Raw genomic sequence first — 24,798 nt, forward strand, 5'->3', positions numbered from 1 at the left:
CCCTGGAGCCTGGCTTTGGCCCACCTCGTTACACTGAAAACATTCTCATGAGGAAGATCAGGGGCCTTCCAGGTACTGAATTTCATCCATGAACTTGGGTCTTTACTTTTTTGGACCTCTCCATGGAGCTGCCACTGACTCTCTTTTGAGACAATCTTGTTCTTTGGCTTCCATCCTACTCCCCCTCAGGCTGGTGGAGGTGCCTGGGGCCACCCACCCTTTCTCCCCTGGTGGGGCTGACCCTATCCTCCATAGTCTGCGGGTGCAGATCTGACTATGCCCACATCACATCTCCAGCCCAGTTCACCCTCCTGCCCACGGCCATCCCCAAGCATACCTCCACTTCCATGTTTCCTGGGGATCCTTAGTTCTATCTGCCAAGGGCTGAGCTCACCCCCAACGCCCACCCTCACACCTCCAGTTTGTTCCTCTCTTTTTTCTGTGATATGGACCCTGATTATCTAAACTAGAATGTGGGACTCATTCCTGATTCCTTTCCTTTCTTGCAAACCCAACTGTTCCTGTGTCCCATGGAGTCTCTTTCCTAAATATCAAATATCTGTCCTGTCCCTTCCACCCTGTCTTCCATTACCATTGTCTTAGGTCACTAATCTAACGTGGATTTCAGCAATGGCCTCCTGCTCACTTATTCTAGTGTTTGGTGTTGCCACAGTGACAATATGGATCTGCCATGTCCATTCCCACCACTTACAAGGCCATTCCCACCACTTACATGGTACTTCAAGATTGTGTTGGTGTAAATTCTGTGACCTCAGCTCTCAAGTCTCTCCCCTTGCCAGCACTGCCCTGATTCTCCTGCCAGCTCTACTTCCAGAACACCCTAGCGCATCCCCCTGGGATCACAGGCTGCTTCCCTCTGTAATCCTTGGAATATCTTCTTCACTTGGCCACCTCCTAAATATCCTTCTAGCTTCACTACCTGCTCCACATTCAGTGTTAGGCCCCCATCCCCATGCTCTATTGTCTCACCAGCTCCTTGGATTGTATTTACAGCTTTTTCCAAAGTTAGCTACACTGTGGCCTCCGTGGGGCCAGGGCCTGAGTCTGGCTTTTACACCTGCTGCACCTGTGTCTAGTCCAGCAGTGGCCTGGAGAAGCTGCCCCGGGAATCTTTGTCGAATGGATGAATGAATTCCTGAAAGCCAAAGATAACTCCTGCTCGAAGTAGGTGGTCTCATGAAGGGAATTTGTCATTGGGTTTTAAGTTCAAGAAGTACTTTGACCAATTTAATACTGAAAATATTCATACATTTAAAAAAAACAAGAGCAATAAATCATTCTTCTTGACGCAGGCAGAAGCAAATATACAGTGCCATGCTATACTCTGAGCTAGGTTAAAAGTTCTAGTTTTGTGGAAGGGGACTATCTATCACCGTTGCCAGGCCTCACATTTTTGAGTTAACACAAATGTTCACACATGGTAATATCAATCTGGCATGTACTGTGGCTGATGGGGCAGGCAGGAGGCAAAAAAGATATTTAAAATTGCATAGTATAGTGGGATGTTCATAAAGATTTGTTAATTTTCTTAATGCCAAGATTTTTTTATGATGCCAGAGACTTTTGGAAGAAAAAGTTTCAAAACAAATCCCATGAAAATTTATAAAGGGGGGATTAAGTTAGCCCACACTTTTAAGGCAGCCTAACAATTCGGTTACCTTAAAAATACAGCAAAAAGTTTCCACTTATTCAGATCTAGGCATTAGGAGGGCCCTTAATGTTGCTTGTCACCAAGCTGAGAATCAATTACACTTTTGACGTCCCTAGAAATGAAATCTTTAATCTGTCAATCTGGAATCGTCTGATCATCACTAGTTAGGAAATCGGCCTCACATACCCCTGTCCTCCCCTATGGAAAGTAACCTTGAAATAACCAGCCTGCTTTTTATCCTAGTATAGTTTCTTTGTTTCTGTTCCCTACTGGTCCTCAAAGTCTTTCATTTTCTGCAGGTCCTTGCAGCTCCTTTCTCTCAGTTAGATAGGATGCTGTCTGATTCGAATCAAGTTTTGCTCAAATAAACTCTTAAACATTTTAATATGCCTGAGTTTATCATTAAATAGGGTAAAAGATAAATTTTTATGTTTGGAATTCAAATGAAAGTTGGATGATCATATATGATGAATAATACACTCAAGAGGTTAATGTATCAGTATAATAATAATAATATGTTCAGTGTGAAGTAGCTTCTACTGGCTGTTCACTGACTGTTGGCTCTGTGCTAGTCTGTCACACGGAATAATTTGTGTAGTGTTTGCAATAACCCTAAAAGGAACCATTGCCACCATTACTTCACAGAACCTTAGAGGGGCGAGTAAGGTGAACCTGGGATACAAACCCTTGTATCCTGGCTGTCATAGCCACGCTAATTCCACAACACACTGCTAAACATTCTAAAATAGAAAAGTAATGTCTTGTATACAGTGATGCAACTTTTTTTTCTTTTTCTTTTCTTTTCTTTCCTTTCCTTTCCTTTCCTTTCCTTTCCTTTTCTTTTCTTTTCTTTTCTTTTCTTTTCTTTTCTTTTCTTTCCTTTTCTTTCCTTTTCTTTTCTTTCCTTTCCTTTTCTTTTCTTTCCTTTTCTTTTCTTTTCTTTTCTTTCCTTTCCTTTTCTTTTCTTTTCTTTTTCTTTTTTTTTCAAGAAATGCAAAGCCAGTTTTACCTAGTCTGTTAGGAGTCTAGTCAGGTAGGAGATCAAGACACTGGTTTTCCCTCCCTTAATCCAATCATCTGGCCTTGTCCTAGTGTGGTCTGGGAAACTAAGCCTCATTGGTGTTTTTTTTTTTTTTTAATTTTTTTTTTTTTTTATTTATTTATGATAGTGACAGAGAGAGAGAGAGAGGCAGAGACACAGGCGGAGGGAGAAGCAGGCTCCATGCACCGGGAGCCCGACGTGGGATTCGATCCCAGGTCTCCAGGATCGCGCCCTGGGCCAAAGGCAGGCGCCAAACCGCTGCGCCACCCAGGGATCCCTCATTGGTGTTTTAAACCATGGAATCCGAATCCAGAATCCCAGCCGGCTCACCTGCAGTGGGGGGTGGGGGTAGGGGGTTGGGGGGGGCGGGGAGCAGCCTGGAGCTGCCGGCACTGCCAGCCTCTGTTGCCAGGCAACGGCTGTGGGGCAGCATCGCCCTCCCCAGGAGGCCGGGAGGCGGGAGGTAAAGCGGAAAGCAGGATGCGGGAAGCGGGAGGCGGGAAGTAGGAGGCGGGAAGCGCGATGCGGGAAGCCCGATGCGGGAAGCAGGATGCAGGAAGTGGGAAGCAGGAGGCGGGACCCTGGAGGCGGGATGCAGCAAGCGGGAAGCGGGAAGCGGGAAGCGGATGCGGGAGGTGGAAAGCGAGAGGCGGGATCCTGGAGGCGGGATGCGGGAAGCAGGAGGCGGGAGGCGGAAAGCAGGATTCCGGAGGCCCAATGCAGGGGGCGGGAAGGGGGATGCGGGTAGCGGGATGCGGGAAGCGGGAAGCGCATGCCCACCTGCCCGCTGCAGGGGCGCCCCGCTGCTGCCCACATGCGGCGGGGGCAGGTCCGCAAGGGCCTGTGGCTGCCTAGCAGCGGAGGAAGGCCCTGGGCCCACCGGGGAAATTGGGAAGGCCTAGAGTTGGGGGCAGAAGGACGAAGGTCAAACACAGTGGAGTCTTCCTCACTCTTGTTGATATTTAAGATAGATGGGGTGTCTCAAGTGTTAGTGCGTTTGGAAATTTATTTAAATTTCTTTTACACTTAGTTTTGTAAATTTTGAATAATGATTTTAAAATTTGGTTTTCTTTCAGACACTCTGATTGAAGTTGGCACATGTCGGGGAAAAAACTCCACCTGTTCCCTGGTTAGTTGGACTCAAGTGCATGACAGCAGTGAGAACAGCGTTTGTTTCTCACTACAAGGGGACTCTCCACAGAAGCTGAATTAACAGCTGGGTGAAAAATTCAAGGAAACTTTCAGTTTATGACAGCCCTAGATCATTATTTTAAAATGTATTAATTGGGGGGTGACTGGGTGGCTCAGTTGGTTAAGCGTCTGCCTTCGGCTCAGGGTCCTGGGATTGAACCTCACATGGGGGCTTCCTGCTCAGTGGGGAGCCTGCTTCGTCCTCTGCCTCTGCCCTTCTCCCTGTTTGTGCTCTCTCTAGCTCTCTCAAATAAGTAAATATTTTTAAAAAATGTATTAACTGGTCTTGTGGCATTTTATACTTTCAAGGTTACAAAAGCTTAAAACAGCACTCAGATTTTTAGGACCGATAGATCAAAAGTTTTAGAAGAAAAGAACAAAATAGTTTAGGAAAGGTGAATAGTTACTTATTCAATGCAGGGGCAGTTCTCCAAGAAACTACAAGCTGCAACCGGTTTTGCCAACCCGAGGGTGGCAGCGTGGCCACAGGCTGAATGGACGGTGTACACAGAGCCCTCATGCCGCTTTGTGTCACTTTAGACAACTTGCTGGTGTTTTCTTGCTTTTCTTTCTTAAGTGTCTTGGTGGAAATAAACTGTGTAGATTATTTCCCTTTAGCAGCAGAGCACAGCTCACCCCATGACCTGATTATCATATACTTTAAAAATACTGTGATAAAAAGTTCTACATTTTTTAAATAGAAAATCAGGGAAACATATTCCATTTACCTTTTCTGTCCATAATAGTCTGTAATCAAATACTCTAGAATTCACTGAAATGATTTTTTTCCTTTCCTTACTCCTACTGCCAAAGTAATATTAAGTAGGTTTTGGAAGGGCCATCCACAACTTTAACCAAAATAGCAGTGAATCACTAGGAAAGGTATGTTAATCATCTTTGACTACCCTGCAGCCAAAAACCCAGGACTGAAATATCCTCATTGGAATACACAGCTCAGTGTCACAGACAGGAGTTTAAGTACAGTATAAAATCATGAGTTGAGAGGCTACTAAATAAGCTAAAATGAAACAACAACAAAAATCCCACAAAGCACAATGTGAAATCTGCACACAGGATGAAACTAGTACAATTTTGCAGCTCAAAATGTCTGTGAAAGCCACCAAACGGGGTCAGGTGATGAGCCGACCTCAGAAGGGCAGTCTGTGGACTGTCAGCATACTGCAAGAGGAAACAGATTTATCAAAGTTGCACTTAATATACGTTTCCTAAACAGAAATCAAATAACGAGCTCAAGGATCAGAAGAGGAGAGAAAAGTAGCCTTGGGCAGCCTAGGTGGCTCAGCGGTTTAGCGCAGCCTTTAGCCCAGGGAGGGCCTGATCCTGGAGACCAGGGATTGAATCCCACATCAGGCTCCCTGCATGGAGCCTGCTTCTGCCTCTGCCTGTGTCTCTGCCCCCCCCCCCCCCGCCTCTCATGAATAAATAAATAAATAAATAAATCTTTAAAAAAAAAGTAGCCTTCAAACAGTGAAGATCAGCGTCCCTAGCTATGTAATCCCTATCCTCAAGTTTAACTAGCCTGACAAAATCTGGGACTACAGCAGATTTTCAGACCCCTGTTGTCTAATTCAGAGATTTTGATACTGATGCAAAGTTGCAAGGATAGTTTAAACAGTTTCAAAGATACTTCTTTCTTTACTAATTCACAAACATCAGATATGAAATGTAGAACTTGCAAACAAATCTACCATATGCGAATAAAACTTAAATTTTTTAAGCGTTTTTATTTTTAATTCCAGTTAGTTATCATACAGTGTTACATTAGTTTCAGGTGCACAATCCAGTGATTCAACACTTCCATACACTGCGGTATTCATGACAAGTGCGCTCCTTAGTACTCGTACCTGTGTCACCCATCCCCCTCTCCTCCCGTCCCCCTCTCAACCATCAGTTTGTTCTCTGTAGTTAGGAATTGGTTTCCTGAATAAAGCTTAAATCTTAAGGCATTTTTAAAAATGATTAAATTAGTTTTAGCACTTAGTTCTAGGTACCAAGAGTTTTCTATTCCTCAATAACTATATTCACCAAGTTTTTTTTCTTTTTTAAGATTCAATCTCATGCAATCTCTGGGGTTATAAGAATCACTGTCTAATGATTAAGAAAGAGTTCTCTTCAAACCTATTTTTTAAAACAAAGTGTATCACCCTCTTGCCCTGATTTGGAGCAAAAAGAGACAAACAATGCCATGTGCTGTTTAAATGCTTACCCATGTTCTCTCCGGGTCAGTGAGGCGCCCCTGTGCGATGTGAGAGCTTCAGGAGGCAGGGTGCCATGAATCCTTGTTTTAACACACTGATGTAGGGTTGGACTTGAGCAATGCCTACCTACCTCACAACTGTTCTCATAATTTAAGCAAATCCAGTAAACCGTGCTGTAAGGCAAGACAGCTAAGAGAATCCAGTTTTGTATCTATACAATGTAGATTCGTGGCATTGAGCTCATGTTTATCTCTTCCTACATCATCCGCAGAGATGTATCATAAACAGGATAAGAAGACGCTGAGGCCAATTTTTTACCTTCTGGAGCAGGTGGGGACATAAGACTAGCACACTCTCATCATTCAGAGGACAAGTGACGATGCGCAGGAACTCTGGGCTGGAAGGTGTCGTAGAGCCCCTGGGGGGATGGGAGGGTCCACAGGATCCACAAAAGCTTCACCAAACAGGAGGGACCCCAGGCGTGTCTTGAAAGGGGGGTCGGGCCAGGTAGGGAGAAAGAACACCCTTCAGGTGAGGAAAATCTGTGTAATGAAAGCAAAGGAGAGGGAAGAGGTACTGTACAGAAGGCAGAGGGACACAGCACACGTTACATCTCTGAGGTGGGGGATCTCAATAAGCCACAGGAAAATACAGATTCTTGGTATGGCAACTTTTCTTAAGGTAAAAGCTCTCTCGTGACTGTGTGTAGCTTAATGGTTAAGAGTAGGGGCTGCGGAGCAAGAATGGCTGGGCTCACATCCCTCTTCTGCTGTGTGGTTCTGTTTCTTTCTCTATAAATGAGTGAGGACAATGGCATAGAGTTATAGTGAAAATGATATGAATCAATACATCTTACCACAGTGCCTGGCAAATAGCAAGCTCTCAATAAATGCAGTAATGTTATCATTCAACATCAATTAACAAATACATATCCATGTAACTTCCCTACATGAAGCAGCATGTTGTCATCGAGGAACTCCTGATTTTTTTCTACTAGTCGGACACATGAACAACGAGGCATAGAGCAGTCGGCACTGATTTGCTGAGGGGTCTACCTACACTCAGCTGAGCAAAGTACTAACTGCTAGGTGGGAACATAAAGGCAATGAGACATATTGGAAATAGGGAAAAAAACCCCACAGGTAATGGATGAATGGATAAACAAAATGTGGTCTATGTGTATGATAAGATAGTATTCTGCTTTAAAAAGGAGGGACATTTGGAGCATCTGGGTGGCTCAGTTGGTTAAGCGTTGGACTCTTGATTTTGGCTAGGGTCATGATCTCCAGGTCGGGAGATAGAGCTCCATTCTGAGTTAGGAACCTGCTTGAGGACTCTCTCCCTCTCCCTCCACACCTCCCACCCTCCCTCTGCTCACATGCACTCCCTCTCTAAAAAAATAAAATGGAAGGACATTCTAAAAGATGCTGCAACATGGATAAACCTTAAAGAAATGCTAGGTGAAAAAAGCCAGGCCCAAAAGGACATGTAGGATCCCACTTTGTGAGGGATCTAGAGTGGTCAGATTCAGAGAGACGGAAAGTAGAATGGTGTTGCCTGGGGCTGGGGGCGGGGGAATGGGGATTTGTTGTTTAATGGGCACAGGCTTTCTGTTTGGCAGGATGAAAAAGTTTTGCGGGTGGACGGAGGCAGTGGCTGCACAACAATGGGAATGCAGTTAATGCCACCGAACTATACCCTTAAAAATAGTTAATCTAAAAAAAAATAGTTAATCTGGTAAATTTTATGTTCTGCGTATTTTACACAAGAAAAACAGGAAAAAATCCACATGTAGAATCTTCATAATGACAATGGTGCAAATCTTTATTGTGGTTTCAGGATATTTGTTTTCACTTTTCTGATTATAGTTCAAGTAACTTGAAGTCGTTGTTTAGAAACATTTGCTGCAACTATAGTTTCTTACCGGCAGGTGGCAATGTAGAGCGGGAAGGACTGATGGAGGCTGGAAGGATGCTTTCTACCGAGACCAGTGCATTTATTCATTCACCATTAGGGTTTTTTTTTTTTTTTTTTTTTTTTTGGAATGCCTATACACACATAGCCTTGAGATCATAAGGATTAATCAGACATTATCCCCCACCTCAATCAATTTACCAGTCTAGTAGAGAGGGGTAGGCATGCAATCAAGTAAATGCAGTAAAGTTCTCTGAATTCTATAGACATTACTACAGTGGGTGGGACACCTAGGGAGTGTGTGTGGTCAATTATAAAAGTGAAGAAAGAATATCATTTCCTTTCCTGGAGAACTGCATGCTAACCTTTGATAGTCTTTTTTCATCTTAATTTTAAAAAGATACTGAAAAGTGCTTTATTTCTAGCATCTCATCTGATCATCATTGCAGCCTACAAGGTGCACATTATCATCCACATTTTGCCAATAAGGCTGTTTGTCTGAAGGCCCCACAGGGTCCCGAGAGCGGTGAAGCAAACGTCTGATCACAGAGCCTGTGCCTTTTCCAGAAGGAACTCTCCGGTCCTTACAAATTGAAAAAAAATCACATCATTCTTCTTCCACTAATTACTAAAGGAAAAATCAAACAAGCCCACCTTCTAACTCGGTTAGGCAGATTAATCTGCATATAATGAGTGATGAATTAATTAACTCTTTGCCCAGTTGCCTTAGCAACTGGTTTCTTTTAGAATTTGGCTTAGTTACAGAGTTTAAAGCAACAGTATTCCTGTGACAACAGTCAGATTGTATATGAAATGGAAGGGAACATAAACACATTTTACCACAGGTGGGAACTATGTAGCTTTCACAGAAAAGTTGGGATGGCTCTTCCTAAAGCTTGCAGGGCTGTTGACAAAGAAAAAGGGAGACAGAGCCTGATATTGGTTTATATTTGCCCTTACGTGTTTTGTTTACATTTGTCATTAAGTAGGAACAATTCGACAGATTTAAACTGTAAATAAATGAAAGACTGACATTCAAAAGGGATAAACCCCTTTTACAGATAAATCCTAAACCATGTTAGATATATTGAAGGATTGAGCAAATGCAAAAATATGTTGATGTTGTTATTGACAGCCAGGATTTTCAGAAAGGAAGAATGACGTACAAATACAGAATGAAGGAAGGCAAGGGAAAGCCTGTGAGGATAAACTAGGATTGTAGTGGGCTCTGTGAAATCATGATTCCCAAAACATAGTATATGTTCATAGTCATGGGTACACATGTGCGTACATTTGTATGCTGTATACATATATATGTATATATAGTTAGCCTTGAACACTGAAAGGTTGGGGTGTTGCCCCCTACTCAGCTAAAAATCCATGTACAACTTTTAACTCCTCAAAAACTAACTATAGGGGTGCTTGGGTGGCTTAGGTGGTTAAGCGTCTGCCTTTGGCTTAGGCCCTCATCTCAGGGTCCTGGATGGAGCCTTGCGTCAAGTTCCCAACTCAGCAGGGAGTCTGCTTCTCCCTTTTTCTCCCTCTGCCCCTCTCTCTGCCGCTCCTGCTCTCAAACTCTCTTTCAAATAAACAAATAAAATGTTGAAAAACCCAAATCCAAAAAACTTAACTGCTATTAGCCTACTGTTGACTAGAAGACTTACAGTTAACATAAACAATTGATTAAATACATATTTTGTATGTTATATGTATCATATACATGTACCATATATTGTCTTCTTATAATAAAGTAAGCCAGAGAAAAGAATGCTATGAAGAAAATCACAAGGAAGAGAAAATATATTTATAGTACTGTATTGAAAAAAATCCACATAAAGGTGGATTCATGCAGTATGAATTTGTGTTGTTCAAGGGTCAGATGTACATACATATATTTCTTTGTTTAGTCTGCTGAAAATGCCAAGGAGTTAAGACGCTCCAGTAGCCATGAGCACATCTCCTGCCTACGTCTGACTTGTCTTGCTTATCACTGCAAGGAACCAGGGCTCCTCAGGGAAATGAGTGATATCAGTCTGGGGGGACAGGGTATCTGCAAGGTAAACCTGGAACACTGTTATGCCGAAAAGCAAGAAAGTGCTTACAAACTGCTGGGGGTGTGTCACTGGGAACACAAGAGCCAGATTGAAGGGGCTCTCATTTAGTCAAATCTCGGATGGTGTGAGCACCCAGATGTTGAGGTACAGAAATGAATTCTAGACCCCTGCGAAATGTAGGAATATTAAGTGTCTGTGCCAGTAACAAATAGGTAAATAAATGGGGGAGAAGGGAGGGTTCTTGCTAGCTAGCAATGTCTCTAATTCCCTAGGGAATGTGAACAGAGTCCTGGAAAGGGTGAATCAGCATTTGCCACCAGCATAGCGAAGTCTGGGTCAGGCAAGATCCAGCAATGGAGGGTCAATCTGGGGGAACAATTTTTTTTAACAGAGATTTTTATTTTTAAAGTCATCTCTACACCCAATACGGGGCTTGAACTCATGACCCCCGAGATAGAGAATTGCGTTCTCCACCAACTGAGTCAGCCGCCAGGAACATTTTCACGAGGAACAGAATTTCTGCGTGGCCCCCCACAGACTGCTAACCAGGTGCGGAGTAAAACACGGTAACTCCTCAGTGGAGAAACAAGACGACAAGGAGAAACAAGACGACAATCGGGGTTATTAAAAGTAACACCATCAAAGGAGGAGGCGAGGACGTCCTGTGCTTCCAGATGTGGACCCTGCAAAGGCCACCCATCGTCTAGGTAGCATTCCGGCCCGGGAGGCATAGCCTGGAACCTAAGTCAGGAGGAGACATCAGGCAATGCTGAAATTTAGCAAAAGGGAGGAGGGATTAATTCTTCAAAAATGGCAACATCATAAAAGGCAAAGAAGGAGAGTGGAGATGTTCCAGGTCAAGGGCAACTGAAGAGAGCTGGAAGCCGGCTGCTGCCCAGGCCTGGCCTACACGCCGGGCTGGGCGGAGGGGAAGGCTCCACGGGACAATCAGCTCAACCGATGAACCGGGAACTCAGATGGCAAATGAGAGATATTGTTCAGTGAGTTTCACGTTGACACGGGGTCAGTGTGAAACTCACTGAAGTTGCTGTCTGCACCACGATGGTGCAAGACAAGTGCACACCGTTCTTGGGGCGTGGGCACAGAAGTCTCCAAGGAGTGGGGGCCTGCGATGTTGACAACTGAGGCTCCGAGGAGTCAGAAAAATTCCTATCTTTGTATCTATAGCAAAGATTCATAGAAAGAATGCAAATGATAAAGCATATGTGGCAAATGCTGGCAACAGGTGAATCTGGGCGACAGGTAGCTGAGAGGTCTTTTTTTGGAGAAGATTTATTTGAGAGAAAGAGAGAGAGAGAGCACACACATGTGCATGAGTTGGGGGGAGGGGCAGAGGGAGAGAATTTTCAAGCAGACTCTGCACTGAGCACAGAGCTGATGTGGGGCTGGATTCCATGACCCATGACCTGAGCCAAAACCAAGAGTTGACCATGTAGCCAACTGAGTCACCCAGGCACCCCTCTGAGAGTTCTTTGTACTCTTCTTACACCTGAAACTTTTCTAAGTTTGAAATTACTTCCAAATAAAAAGTTAAAGCAACAGCACAGGGATTCTATGCTCCATGAAAGGCTCAAAAATGCATTAAGAGTCAAGTGTCCTGGGGATCCCTGGGTGGCTCAGCAGTTTAGCGCCTGCCTTTTGCCCAGAGCGTGATCCTGGAGACCTGGGATCAAGTCCCACATTGGGCTCCCTGCATAGAGCCTGCTTCTCCTTCTGCCTGTGCCTGTGTCTCTGTCTCTCTCTCTGTCATGAATAAATAAATAAAATCTTAAAAAAAAAAAAAAGAATCAAGTGTCCCTAGGGCATCTAGGTTTGCACAGACTTCTCTCCAGGCTATGTGCCCTTGTTCAGTCAATAACCTACACATCTGTAATATTTCTGTTCATGTCCTTTGGTGGTGCATCTAGTGCATGGGGTACAATAATAACGTGGTGTGAATGTTGGACAGATAAGAGCATCTGACCCCATCAGCGTCTGTGACTATTAGAATTCCTTTAGCCTTGCAGGTCTTGAGTCCCCCCAAATCACTTGCTGTCCTGCTGCCATCAAACTGGTCCTCAGCTGTTCCACATGGGACTCACAACACAATTTTGCCACGTGGCCTGGAAGGGGCTGTCTCTGATTCCCTACTGGGTTACTGGTCCAAGGGAAAGGGCCCTGAGGCTAGGAGGCAGACAGGCTGGGGGCATTGTCCACCTGGGCTCTGCCCATGGGAGGAGAGACCTTCCAGACACCATCCTCCCCTCTGGAAGACTGGAATCTGGCCCCCCAGGGATTCATAACTGCCCATAACAGAGTTGACAATCCGGGTTATAGGCAATGAAGCCACGGAGGCCACGAGCTGGAGGTCAGGCAGGGCCCAAAGCCTGTCAGAAGGAAGCCCCTGGGCGGAACAGAGAGACCACCAGCCAAGGTTTGTGGGGGTATAGGCTGTGTTCAGGTTGGGGAGCAGTGACCTGGAAGTTTGCAGCCAGGGAGCTGGGAGAGACAACTGTGGAAGGCTCCGTCTGTGGGAAGTTTCAAGTATTCAAGTAAGAAACATAAGTCAGGCCTGTCTCCTTGCAGTGCTGAGGCACCAGCAGGCCCATTAGCACCTAAGTCCACTACCCTATGTGCCGCACAAAGGTATCCCATGCTGGGCATTCTCCTGGTTCTGCAGACCAGGAGGCTGGCCTCTGCAGACTGTCTGGTCTGGGCTCCCAGTTCCCGGGGGGGTGCAGAGGGGACAGATGGGGGGGGTGGGGGTCAGAGTGCTTCCCACAGCCCTCTCCCTGCCAGGCTACGGTCTGGCTGTGGCTTCCTAACTCTACTGGGAGCCGCAGTTCCTGGCCAGAGGCCCTTTGCTTGGCTCCAACAACTGCTGTGGGCTCCTGCCCCTTAGGCCTGGGCTGGCGATGGATCCCTGCTGTTGCCAGCTCTGGGCTGCAGCACCATCCCTTTTTGGTTGCCTGAGCCCTCTGCAAACTTTTATGAATAATACCTTCAGCAAGCCCCCTTAAGTAACCTGGTTTGAATGGATATTTGTTTTCTGCCAGGATCCTGACCCAAACAGGGTCCCTCCTCTGGGCTGGTGTGTCCCCGTGCCAGGTACGGTTTAGGAGCAGAACCACCTGGATTTCAGAGACCACTGCTATGTTTGTCAGGTGCCACCGTGGGGTTGAAAATCTGTACAGCTGTATTTGGCCGCCTTGGCACACCGTCAGGTTCTGAGTGGGCTGTGACCTGACGTGGCCGTGCTTTCAGAAGGAAGCATGACCTTATGCTGGAAAGATTAGGGAGGGGTTCAGTCTGCACAGAACTGGAGGCCCAGCCAGGGTGGTGAAAGCAACATACATTACAAGGAAGAGTGGAAGGGAGAAAGATTCAGAAAAACTTGCAAGAACTTGGGCAGTCAAGGAGAGGGGGAATGAAAACTTGCTCGAGATCCTTCGAATTGACTGGAAGACTATACATACATGAGGCATTTGCAGGTCATTATCGCAAAGAAGCAAGCTGTTCTTCTATAAGGATGATTAAGATACGTACAAACTAATTCCGATTTCACCACATAAATATTTGGCTATGTGTATGTTTTTCAACATTTAATTCTTAAAAAAACTCTTTAAGAGTAGCATCAAATTTTTCTGCACACCCTTCACCCAGGGCCTTCATTGTTAGCATGTTGCTGCATTTGTTTTATCTTATGCTCTGTGTTTTCATACTTCATAGGCACACACTTTTTCCAGAACTATCTGAGAGTAAGATGCCAACATGTTGTTGTCAATGCATATTTCCTAAGAACATGATTCTCTCATAGAACTATAAACATCACTGCAGTCCTTTTTTTTTTTTTTTTAAAAAAAGATTTTATTTATTTATTCATGAGAGACACAGAGAGAGAGGCGGAGACATAGGCAGAGGGAGAAGCAGGCTCCCTGTGGGGAACCCGACACGGGACTCGATCCTAGGACCCCAGGGTCATGCTGTGAATTGAAGGCAGATGCTCCACTCCGAGCCCCCCAGGTGCCCCACTTTGCTGCAGTCCTATCAGCTAATCTACAGTCTGTATTCAGAGTCTACCAGTAGAAGGAGTGATGTCCCTTAGAGCCATTCCTGCCATCCCTCTTTCAGGAGCTGACCCTCTGTTACACAGCACTTAGTTGTCATGTCTGTCTGTTAGTACATCTGGGGAATGTCCACCCTGCGGCTGATGTGGGAAAACTACGAAGGATGCTTTTCATGTGCTGAAGGAGGATGTGATCACCAGCAGCTTCCAAACAACACAGCAAAATCTCCTTACAGAAACATGCCCGTCCCTAAGGGCCTTTTGCAAATACAGATTGTAGAATCCTGGTGCAAATCTTTTAGGACCGATGCTCTACAAGGGCGTCGTCAAGGGTGCATGGTGTTTCTTCAAATCCTCATTCAGGAGATTGCCTTTATTATTTAACTTTCAAATTAGTTAAAAATAAAATCAAGGCCTCCACATTAAAAAGAAAGAAAACCGCAGACAAGTATCTTTAATAAAGCAATGTAACCCCACCCGTGGAAAGAAAACGTAATAGATCTTGCGGCACAGTGACATGCTATGTCAGGTCCCCAGTGGCTGCAGAACAACGCTGATGTGCTAGCCTGCTGTCTAAAGTTATTTCTGTCACAGACTCTCCACCGCGCAGAGGGCTTGAGGGCCCCCAGGGATTGGTTGCACAGGGGAAGGGGAGGCCTTTGCTTTTGCTTCTGTCCTTCTGCATTCCCTGCCCTTTTTACAATTATTTTGTCTTTTCTTTTTTTAAAAGATGTTATTTATTTATTCATGTGAGACACAGAGAGAGAGGCAGAAACACAGACAGAAGGAGAAGCAGGCTCCCTGCAGGGAGTCCGATGTGGGACTTGATCCCTGGACCCTGGGATCATGCCCTGAGTCCAAGGCAAATGCCCAACCGCTGAGCCTCCCTGGTGCCCCTATTTTGTATTCTTTCAAATTAAGGAGACCAATGGACACCTGAAATTATGAAATTATCTGTCCCCGGTAGTCCCCTCTTCACTTAGCCCTCCTCCCTTAGCGGCATCTCTGGCTAATACTCTTCCTGGCTGCCAACCCTCACATTGGCCAGCCTCTCCCCTCCCCGCTAGTTCACCTCTCTGTGTCGAAAGGTTGCCAACAGCATCTCTGCATCTATGCAAATCCTCTCCCAAGCCTGGGCCCCTGCCAGTGTCTCCTGCCCCAAGGTGACCCTGGTCCCATGGGGACTCATCTCAGGGAAATCCCACAGAGTTTTAATGCCCTCCCTCATTGCTGTGATTTTATGAATGCCTGGTCTCTCCAGCAGAATAAGCCCCTCCAAATGCTGTTTCCTACAAGGCTTGTCAGATCCATGCTGTTTACTGAGTGAATGAAAGAAGGACTCCAGGGCAGCCTCCCCCAGGGACAGGTGGTGTTCCCCTGGGAACCCAAAGCCAGTGCCAACGAGGTGGTTAAGATCCTAGGCTAGCCCATGACTTCCCCACAGTCCCCAGGATGCCTGTGGCGATCTCTAACCCACTGTGTCTAGTTTTGTTGGGTGTTGTACTTGTCCGCACCAATGTGGACATTAAACTCCTGACACTCAGCTCTTTCAGTTTTATTCATGTTTCAGTCATTTCTGTTCACTATATCCTAAATGGTGGTCCTATGATATTAGAAATCTGAAGCAATATATTTATGGACATAGATTTTCCATGAACATTATTATCATCTTTTTAAAGTCTATAACCCATAAAGGAAAAGGAGTTTATTACTGCATATGAATTTTTATTTACTGCATATGAATTCCTCCCTCTAATTAATAATAATAGGAAATATTTCAACCTCCATTGGATATATTTCTGAAATATTACTTGGCATTCCTGCTTAACCAAATAAAGTATTTCTAAAGTAACTTACCTTTCCTTGATTTTATAGGATCTTGTAGAAACCAGAAGAAATGATCAAAAGTCTACATTCTCCACTGTTGTTTTCTTTTGTATGATAATGAAATGCTTGCATGCAGGAGACTTTTTTAGAAAAAGGTTTTATTGTGGAAATTTTCAAACATATGCAGAAGTAGACAGAGGAGGCTAGCAAGTCCTATGTAAAATAATTGACAATATTGCTTAAAGTAATAAAATACGCAGTCACAGTTAGTGTGGGAGAAAGCTCTTGACACTCAGGGCCTCAGGTTTCAGCCAGAGTCCCCACGCTCTAGTTCCCAGATCCAGATGTTCCAGGGACCTCTGGTTATCCATCCTTCCACCAATCCCAAACTGAGAATTAGTGCTACAGGATGAGTGGTGAAGTATAGTGAGACGAGGAATGTGACCTTCCTGGCTGCTGCTGGTTTTTGATTTGGTATATTGGAACAGAAATATAAAATACAGCCCTATAGGGATCCCTGGGTGGTGCAGCGGTTTAGGGCCTGCCTTTGCCCCAGGGCGCGATCCTGGAGACCCAGGATCGAATCCCACGTCGGGCTCCCGGTGCATGGAGCCTGCTTCTCCCTCTGCCTGTGTCTCTGCCTCTCTCTCTCTCTCTGTGTGACTATCATAAATTAAAAAAAAATACAGCCCTATACTTACAAAAACCCACACTCAACTCCAGGCACAATTCCTACAATAGAGGAGGAAAGTGATAGAATCCTTACTGATCCCCGATTCACTGCACGTGAGGAGTGTCATCATTGTTTTGTCACCACCTCTCATTTTCCTTTAAAAGCTGAGTATAGAAAAGTACATAAAGTATATAGTATATACTATAAAAAGTATATGAACCAAAGTTTGATTCCTTTGAATCTAGTTGATCATATTTTTACTACGTATGTAAATAATCAAGGCACCATCAGGTCCCCCGAGCTGGTTGGAGCCTGAGAGCAATTCCTTTGGGCCATGTCACCTTGCTTTCAGCCCTCAGAGCTCCAGTGATGATGGTTTCAACCCAACCCAGTCTGTGTGATTTGGTCCTTTTGCATAAAGAAAAGGTTACTGCTCTTGCTTCCCCCTCACCTCCACCAAGGAACCACTGAGCCTCGGGGAAGACCGCTGCACCTGTCCCAGAACAGGAGACACCTCACCCTCACTCCCACCCCTTAATCTTTCCTGGTGAGTTGGGAACATGAAAGTCTTGAAAAGTCTTGCAGTCTTGATGTTCTGCAAGTCAGCACTCGTGCAGACCTGCCCACAACGTTGCACAGTACTACTTCAATACATCAGTCAGCACTTCTTCACTGCTAATTCTCCATCAGCTCCTTACCTTCTCACCTGCCTGATATTTGGATTCTGCTTGTGTGGAGTTTATCACTGATCTCCCCAAGTATTTATTGAGTGCCGATGACATGCCAGGTGTCACAAGGAGGAAGGGACTCACACACTGACTAGCTCTGGGTTCTGTTAAGGATTCTATTCTTTACCCTGAGGGCAGCAGAAGTCACAGAGCTGTTGGAAGCAGGGCCGCAACAGGGAAAGTTTGGTCTCAAAATAATTTTAATATGTGGAGCACTGATTACAGGTAGGACAAAACTGGAGTCAGGTGGCAGTTAGCCCACGGTGTGCTTTCTCTGGGATAGAGATGATGGGGGCTCTTTTACAGAATGGATGGGTGCATGATCTGACCAGGAACGTAAGAACCACTTGTGAACACAAGTCTTGGGCTTGAATTTCTTTAGCACAGAAAAAATATTCCCGGAGGATGAAAAAAGAGAACATACAAATGAGGGATGGGACCTGCTACTGGCTTTACTGCAGCTCCAGCACGCTGCTGGGTGCCGGGTAAGAGGCTCGGAGGCCTCACCCACGGGGGCCCCGTAAGAGCCCATCTGCTATGCACGCACCAGACAGATCGTTTTAACCTCCCTTTGACACAAGGTAATGGAGAGAATCTCTCAGTGTCATTGTAAGTGCTTAGTACACTAACAGAATGCGCGGTTGGCGGCAGCCACCTCGGGCACCAAGCGCCAGCTCAGAGGGTCGCGGGTGCCCAGGTGGCCGACTGAGAAGCCCCAGCTCGAAGGCCCTCGGCGCTTTCCTGTTCCACAGCGCCACCTGGCGGCCGCGCCTGGGAATAACCCCACCGCGAGCGCACAGCCCCAGCGCCTGTCACAGGTTCAAGCGCCAGCGGGACGCCAGGCACCACCTGCTGTTCCTTCCCAGCAGGGCGGTGCACAGTTTCATTTCTCCTTTGCCCTCTGCTTGCTATTTCTGTTAATCAAAGCTCAGAAAACGCTTATTTAAAAAATACATAGCATCTCCTTTATCCATCCCTCCTTCCCCGTCTCTTCCTAATATTGCCATCTTCTCGTCTTCCTGAATGTCCCTGAATTTCTGCTTATGTTCTTGCTGTTAGCTGTTATATATTCATGTGGGGAATATAAAAAATAGTGAAAGGGAATAAAGGGGAAGGGAGAAAAAATGAGTGGGGAATAACAGAAAGGGAGACAGAACATGAGAGACTCCTAACTCTGGGAAATGAACAGGGGGTGGTTGGAAGGAGAGGTGGGCGGGGGGTGGGGTGGGGATGACTGGGTGATGGACACTGAGGTGGGCACTTGATGGATGAGCACTGGGTGTTATTCTATATGATGGCAAATTGAACACCAATAAAAAATAAAAAAAGATACAGAATAGAATGAGAAGTTCCAATATACATTTTTTAAAAATAGAAACTGTACTGTGTCTTAGAAATTTGTTCTCCATAATGTAACAACTTCATTATTCAGTAACAATGGGAAATCTTACTGAAAATATTTAAGTACTAATTTGCTTTCAACATTCCTTATTTTTAATGTAGCTCTACCATGATACATAAATGGTTACAATTTTAAAGCTTTTTCTTCCTTTTATAAATTAATACCAAATAACATCATTCATACATAATATCTGGGAAACAAGTGTTAATTAAAATCTACCTCAAAAAAATAAATTATTGTGTTCATCATCAGTTATTGGGTTCTGCTGACTTAACACTGACATTGATAAAACAGTGATCCAAAGTATACTGACATCTTAATTTGTTTTGAAAATTCCATATATAACCCCTAAATTTGTAAATGTTAGTAAAGGTCCATATTTAGAAACTTGAAGACTCTTGATATTGGTAACGTACAATGCAATTAAAATTATAACAATAGAGGCTAAAATTGACACTCACTACTGAGCAGATATCCCATGGGCTAGCACATTAAGTGCAGTCATGAGGTGTTTGGGTGGCTCAGTTGGTTGAGTGTTGGACTCTTGGTTTCATCTCAGATCATGATCTCAGGGTTGTGGGATTGAGCCCCGCAGCAGACTCCATGCTCACCGCAAGTCTGTTTAAGATTCTCTCCCTCTGTCCCTCCCCACTTAAGATAAATAAATAAATCTTAAAAAAAATAATAAAGTGGAGAGTTGCATGTGGTTAAGAATAAAAGACTCTCAAGTCTAGAATATTTAAGGAACTACTACAATACAACAGTAAGAAGACAAATAACCCAATTAAAAATGAACAAAGGATTTGAATTCAGACATTTCTCTACAGAAGACACAAATTTTGGGGGCACCTGGGTGGCTGAGTTGGTTGAGTGCCTGACTCTTGATTTTGGCTTAGGTCCTGGTCACAGGGTCATGGGATTGAGCCAGCAGCAGGCTCCACACTCAGCCTAGAATCTACTTGTCCTTCTCCCTCTGTTCTCCCACTGCTTGTGCATGCTCTCTTTCTCTCCCCAAATAAATAAATAAATAAATAAATAAATAAATAAATAAATAAAATCTTTAAAAAGGACACAAATTGTCAATCAGCATCATGAAAAGATGCTAAGCAGTATTGGTTATTAGGAAAATAATAATCAAAAGCACAGTGCAAACAATTTCACACCCACTAGGATGGCAAAATCAGAAAGACAGACAATATCAAGTGGTAGTGAGGATGTGGAAAATCTGGAACCTATTATTGCTGGTGGAAATGTAAAATGATTCAGCTGCTTTGGAAACTGTTTTACAGTTTGTCAAGAAGTCAGATGGAGTTATCATATGACCCAGCAATCCACTCCTAGATATATACCTAAGAGAAATAAAAACATACAGACAGACAATAACTTGTATTTGAATGTTCACACCAGCATTCTTCATAACAGCTAAAAAGTAGAAATAATGTATATGTCCATCACTGAATGGATGGACCAACAATGTGGCATATCCATGCAGTGGACTATTATTAGGTCATGAAAAGAAATGAAATACAGATACACATTACACATGGATGAGATCATGCTAAGCAAAAGAAGCTAAACACCAAGGACCACATATTGTACAATTATTGATGTGACATGCCCAGAATAGACCACTCCAAAAAGACAGAAAAATAGACTAGTGGTTGGCAGGGACTGCAGGAGGTGGAAAATGGGTAGTGGATTTCTTTTGTGGGGAGGGTGAACATGTTTTGGAACTAGATAGTGGTGATGATTCCATAACCTCGTGAATACACAAGAAACCACCGACTTGTACAACTTTAAAAGCAATGGATTTCATGGTATTGGAATTATATTTCAACTAAAAAAAGAAGAACAGGGATCCCTGGGTGGTGCAGCGGTTTGGTGCCTGCCTTTGGCCCAGGGCGCAATCCTGGAGACCCAGGATCGAATCCCACATCGGGCTCCCGGTGCATGGAGCCTGCTTCTCCCTCTGCCTATGTCTCGGCCTCTCTCTCTCTCTCTCTCTCTTTGTGACTATCATAAACAACAACAAAAAAAAAGAAGAACAGATGATACTCTTTCTGGATGGAAATGAAAACACAGAGTGGGATGTCCATGTTCTTATTTCTGTTTTGTCGATGGTTATTTCTGATTGATTTGGTGTTAGATTTTTCCAGATTATATGGAGGCCACAGAAATGAAACAGAATGGACATGGCTCCCATAGGATGTACACTCTGATTACAGATTTAAGCTAAACTTGTAAATATCTGCAATATAAGGTAAAAGATATTATAAGGGAAGTAAATATAAAGTGAACAGAGATCTCCAACAGAAGGGATCAGGACAGGTTTCAAAGAGGAGGTAACACATGAGATGGCCTTTGAAATATGGGGAGGATCTAGCCATTGACGGGTGTAGGAAAGGGATTCTAGGGGCAAAGGGCAGAGTAAAGCTGAGGAGACAGCAAGCAGAGGGCACAGAGAGGTCTAGTGGGGTGAGTTCACACTGTGGATGAAAGGGGGAGTGGTTCATGAGAAACAGGGGAGGGGCGCCCAAAGACACAAACCTGCAATTATAAAGTCAGTCAGTCCTGGGGATAATATATAGCATGGTGACTATAGTTAACAATATTGCATTGTGTATTTGAAAGTTGCTGAGAGAGTAGATCTTAAAAGTCCTCATTCCAATAACAAAATTATTTTGTAACTATGTGTGATGACAGATGTTAACTAAATTCATTGTGCTGATCAGTCTGCAATATATACAAATGTTGAATCACTATGTCGTACACCTGAAACGAATATATTATAGGTCCGTTATGCCTCAAGAAATGACTAAAACAGGGACGCCTGCGTGGCTCAGCAGTTGAGCATCTGCCTTTGGCTGAGGGTGTGATCCCAGGATGCAGAATTGAGTACTGCATCTGGCTCCTCACGGGGAGCCTGCTTCTCCCTCTGCCTGTGTCTCTGCCTCTCTCTCTCTGTCGCTCATGAATAAATAAAATCTTTTTTTAAAAGAAGATACTAAAACAAAGTAACTTAAAAAAAAGTTTGCCATCTTAACTTTGCACTTGTGATCATGCCCATCACAACCACCTGACCAAGGGGAAGGGATGGTCACCCACCAGCATTTACACTTAGTGCTGAGGATCCTCCTTGCTTACTACCATTCTGATCTTTTTTTTTTTTTTAAAGATTTATTTATTTATTTATGCTAGAGAGAGAGAGAGAGAGAGAGAGAGGCAGAGACACAAGAGGAGGGAGAAGCAGGCCCCATGCCGGGAGCCCGACGCGGGACTCGATCCCAGCACTCCAGGATTGCGCCCTGGGCCAAAGGCAGGCGCTAAACCACTGAGCCACCCAGGGATCCCTACCATTCTGATCTTATTCTGACATTCATTTATTTATTGAAAAACATTCCTGCAGTCATCATGAAGGACACTAGAGACTGAGTAGGAGATGTGAAGGACGGTGTCCCTGGTCCTAGAAGCTCACTGGTGTCAAACACTAAGCAAATATATAATTGAAAATATAATTGTGAAATGCAGTAAGTTCTGTGAAAAAAAAAAAGAGACAGTTATCCTGGGAAAGACTAAAATGGGCAGCAAGGAAGGCCTCTCTGAAAAGGAAGTGATAATTGAGCTCAGATGTGAAGAATAAGATGGAGTTCATGATTAGGAAAAAAAAGGACTAGTTTTCTAGGGGTGGGAACTGCCAGTGTGGAGAAGTACAAAAGAGAGGGACAGAGGGACAGAGCAAGTCAGTTGTAAAGTACACCTGAAGTGTCAGTTACTGGCGGTATTTCAAAAAAAAAAAAAAAAAAAAAAAGCAGGGGTGGGGAGCAGTAAACAATGCCGCTGGGTCATGAAGAGCCTTAAAACAACTTGACTTTAGGCAGGGAAGATTGTTTTCTTTTTAACCTCTCAGGAAAAGATGTTCCATTTCTGTGTGTGAGATGATGCGACAGCCAATAGATGTATCAAGCTTCTATCCCACAAACATCACATTCTGAATGTCATTCCCAGTATTTTAGAGAAATGGCTTAAATATCTGGTCTGCCGCCAAATACAAAATTATAGAAATACAAAGACCAAATCACAAATCAAAAATGTGATACCAGGGCAGCCCTGGTGGTGCAGCGGTTTAGTGCCGCCTGCATCCCAGGGTGTGATCCTGGAGACCCAGGATCGAGTCCCGCATCGGGCTTCCTGCATGGAGCCTGCTTCTCCCTCTGCCTGTGTCTCTGCCTCTCTCTCTCTCTCTCTCTGTGTGTGTCTCTGTTTGTCTCTATGAATAAATAAATAAATAAAATCTTTAAAAAAAAACCAAAAATGTGATACCAGAGATCTTTCCCTCCCAATAGTTCTGATGTTTCTCGATGAGACTTTATCTGCTAAGTGGTCCACAACACCAGTGTGTTTAAACCCTCAGAACTTTAAGTGATACCTTACGATTTCTCCCCAGAGAGGAAGCGGTCCTTCATCAGTAGGCTCCCAAGGAAACAATTTGCCTTCAAAGTGCGTGTTTTTAGCTTGCAATACTGATTGGTATCATAAAACTCACTAAAACAGGAATCCAGGAACACTCTCTCCTTATAGTGATGCAGCAAATATCTGTGTTTCTGTTCATTTCACCACTGTAAGGAAATAAAAATGTGGAGAATTCGGTAAGTGTCTGATCAAAGATTAATGGTGAAATTAAGGTCAGAAGTGATTCTAGAAAATATTAAGGGAATCAATCTTAAAAAGCAACTTGGTCCAGTGACAGGTGGTAACTAGACTCAGCGTGGTGGTCATTTCATGATGCGCATGTGTAAACGTGGAATCACTCTGTTGTACACCTGCAATCGGTATATTGTACGCTAATGGTACTTTGGTTTGTTAAAAGAAAGCAACCCTGAGGTTTGGGACAAAACCAAATGCCAGTTAGAAATAGCTTTATTTTTAAAATTTAATTAATTTATTTTTTATTATTATTTTTTAAGAAACAGTTTTAAACTCTCATTTGTGCTGTTCTGCCCAAAACTGTCAGGTCTCTTTCTGCGGGTTTTTTTTTTTTTTTTTACAATTTTATTTATTTATTCATGAGAGACACACACACACACACACACACACACAGAGAGAGAGAGAGAGGGGCAGAGACCCAGGCAGAGGGAGAAGCAGGCCCTATGCAGGGAGCCCGACATGGGACTCGATTCCGGGACTCCAGAATCACACCCTGGACTGAAGGCGGCGCTAAACCGGTGAGCCACCCAGGGATCCCCTCTGTGGGGTTCTTGAGGCTCTGGGATGGTGGGGTCCCTGGTGGTGAAACAGCAGCCAGAACATGACAGAAGGAGGCCTGGAAGGTAGGGGGCATGCATGACGCTGGCTGGGGACACAGGGACTTCCCGTTGACATGCTCCCCTCTGCCCCTGCCTCCCAGGAGCTAGCATTCTGTCACTGGCTACAGAAAAAGTCTGGATTAAAACAGGACTTGTGCAATCTCTCTACACAGTTGGCCCAATGAATGGCTTCTCATCAGGCTTTCCGCCTTTCAGTTTGGGGATTAGGACTTCAGTTTGGGGTCCTGGCATAGAGAGAAGACAACAGAGCTACAAAGGGAATAGGGTGGCCAATAATTAGTGGTCTGCAGCCCCGTGATGTCTGGCATTGTGTAGGAGCTTGGGGAGTGTCCACGTAGGCAGCTGGCCTGAACCCCAAACTCCTCTTCCAATCCTGACTGTGTGACCGACAGAGTAGCTACACCACCCTTGCCCCCTCCCACTTCAGAGTTTGGGGTTTAATCTTGGATCATTAGAACACATTCCAACACATGGTGGGGAATCTTCTTTCTGTGGTAAACATATTACGTTTAGGATGCAGTAAGCCATAAGTTATGGTCTCATTATATAATTAGATTCATCCTTATTGAATTTTAACGTATCTGTCCTTTAAAAAAAAAAAACCCTTTTTTTTAAAATTTTTATTTTATTATTTTTATGATAGTCACAGAGAGAGAGAGAGAGGCAGAGACACAGGCAGAGGGAGA

At 44.3% G+C, this 24,798-nt stretch overlaps 1 protein-coding gene across 3 annotated transcripts in view; it reads right to left on the reverse strand.

The window, feature by feature from the left end:
- GNAL (G protein subunit alpha L) overlaps positions 1–24,798 on the reverse strand; it is a 144,457-nt gene that overhangs the window by 101,888 nt on the left and 17,771 nt on the right. The window contains exons 2-3 of one of the 3 annotated variants that reach the window (XM_041751990.1): positions 23,332–23,404; positions 6,443–6,666 (exon numbers count right to left, since the gene is read on the reverse strand). The exons of 1 other annotated variant lie outside the window; for it this stretch is intronic. The gene's annotated coding sequence lies outside the window, so the exon portion shown is untranslated. The remainder of the gene's footprint in view (positions 1–6,442; positions 6,667–23,331; positions 23,405–24,798) is intronic. One more of the 3 variants, XM_041751981.1, reaches the window with a different exon arrangement.

This window comes from Vulpes lagopus, chromosome 1 (assembly GCF_018345385.1).
Source record: "Vulpes lagopus strain Blue_001 chromosome 1, ASM1834538v1, whole genome shotgun sequence".
Lineage (NCBI taxonomy): Eukaryota > Metazoa > Chordata > Mammalia > Carnivora > Canidae > Vulpes > Vulpes lagopus.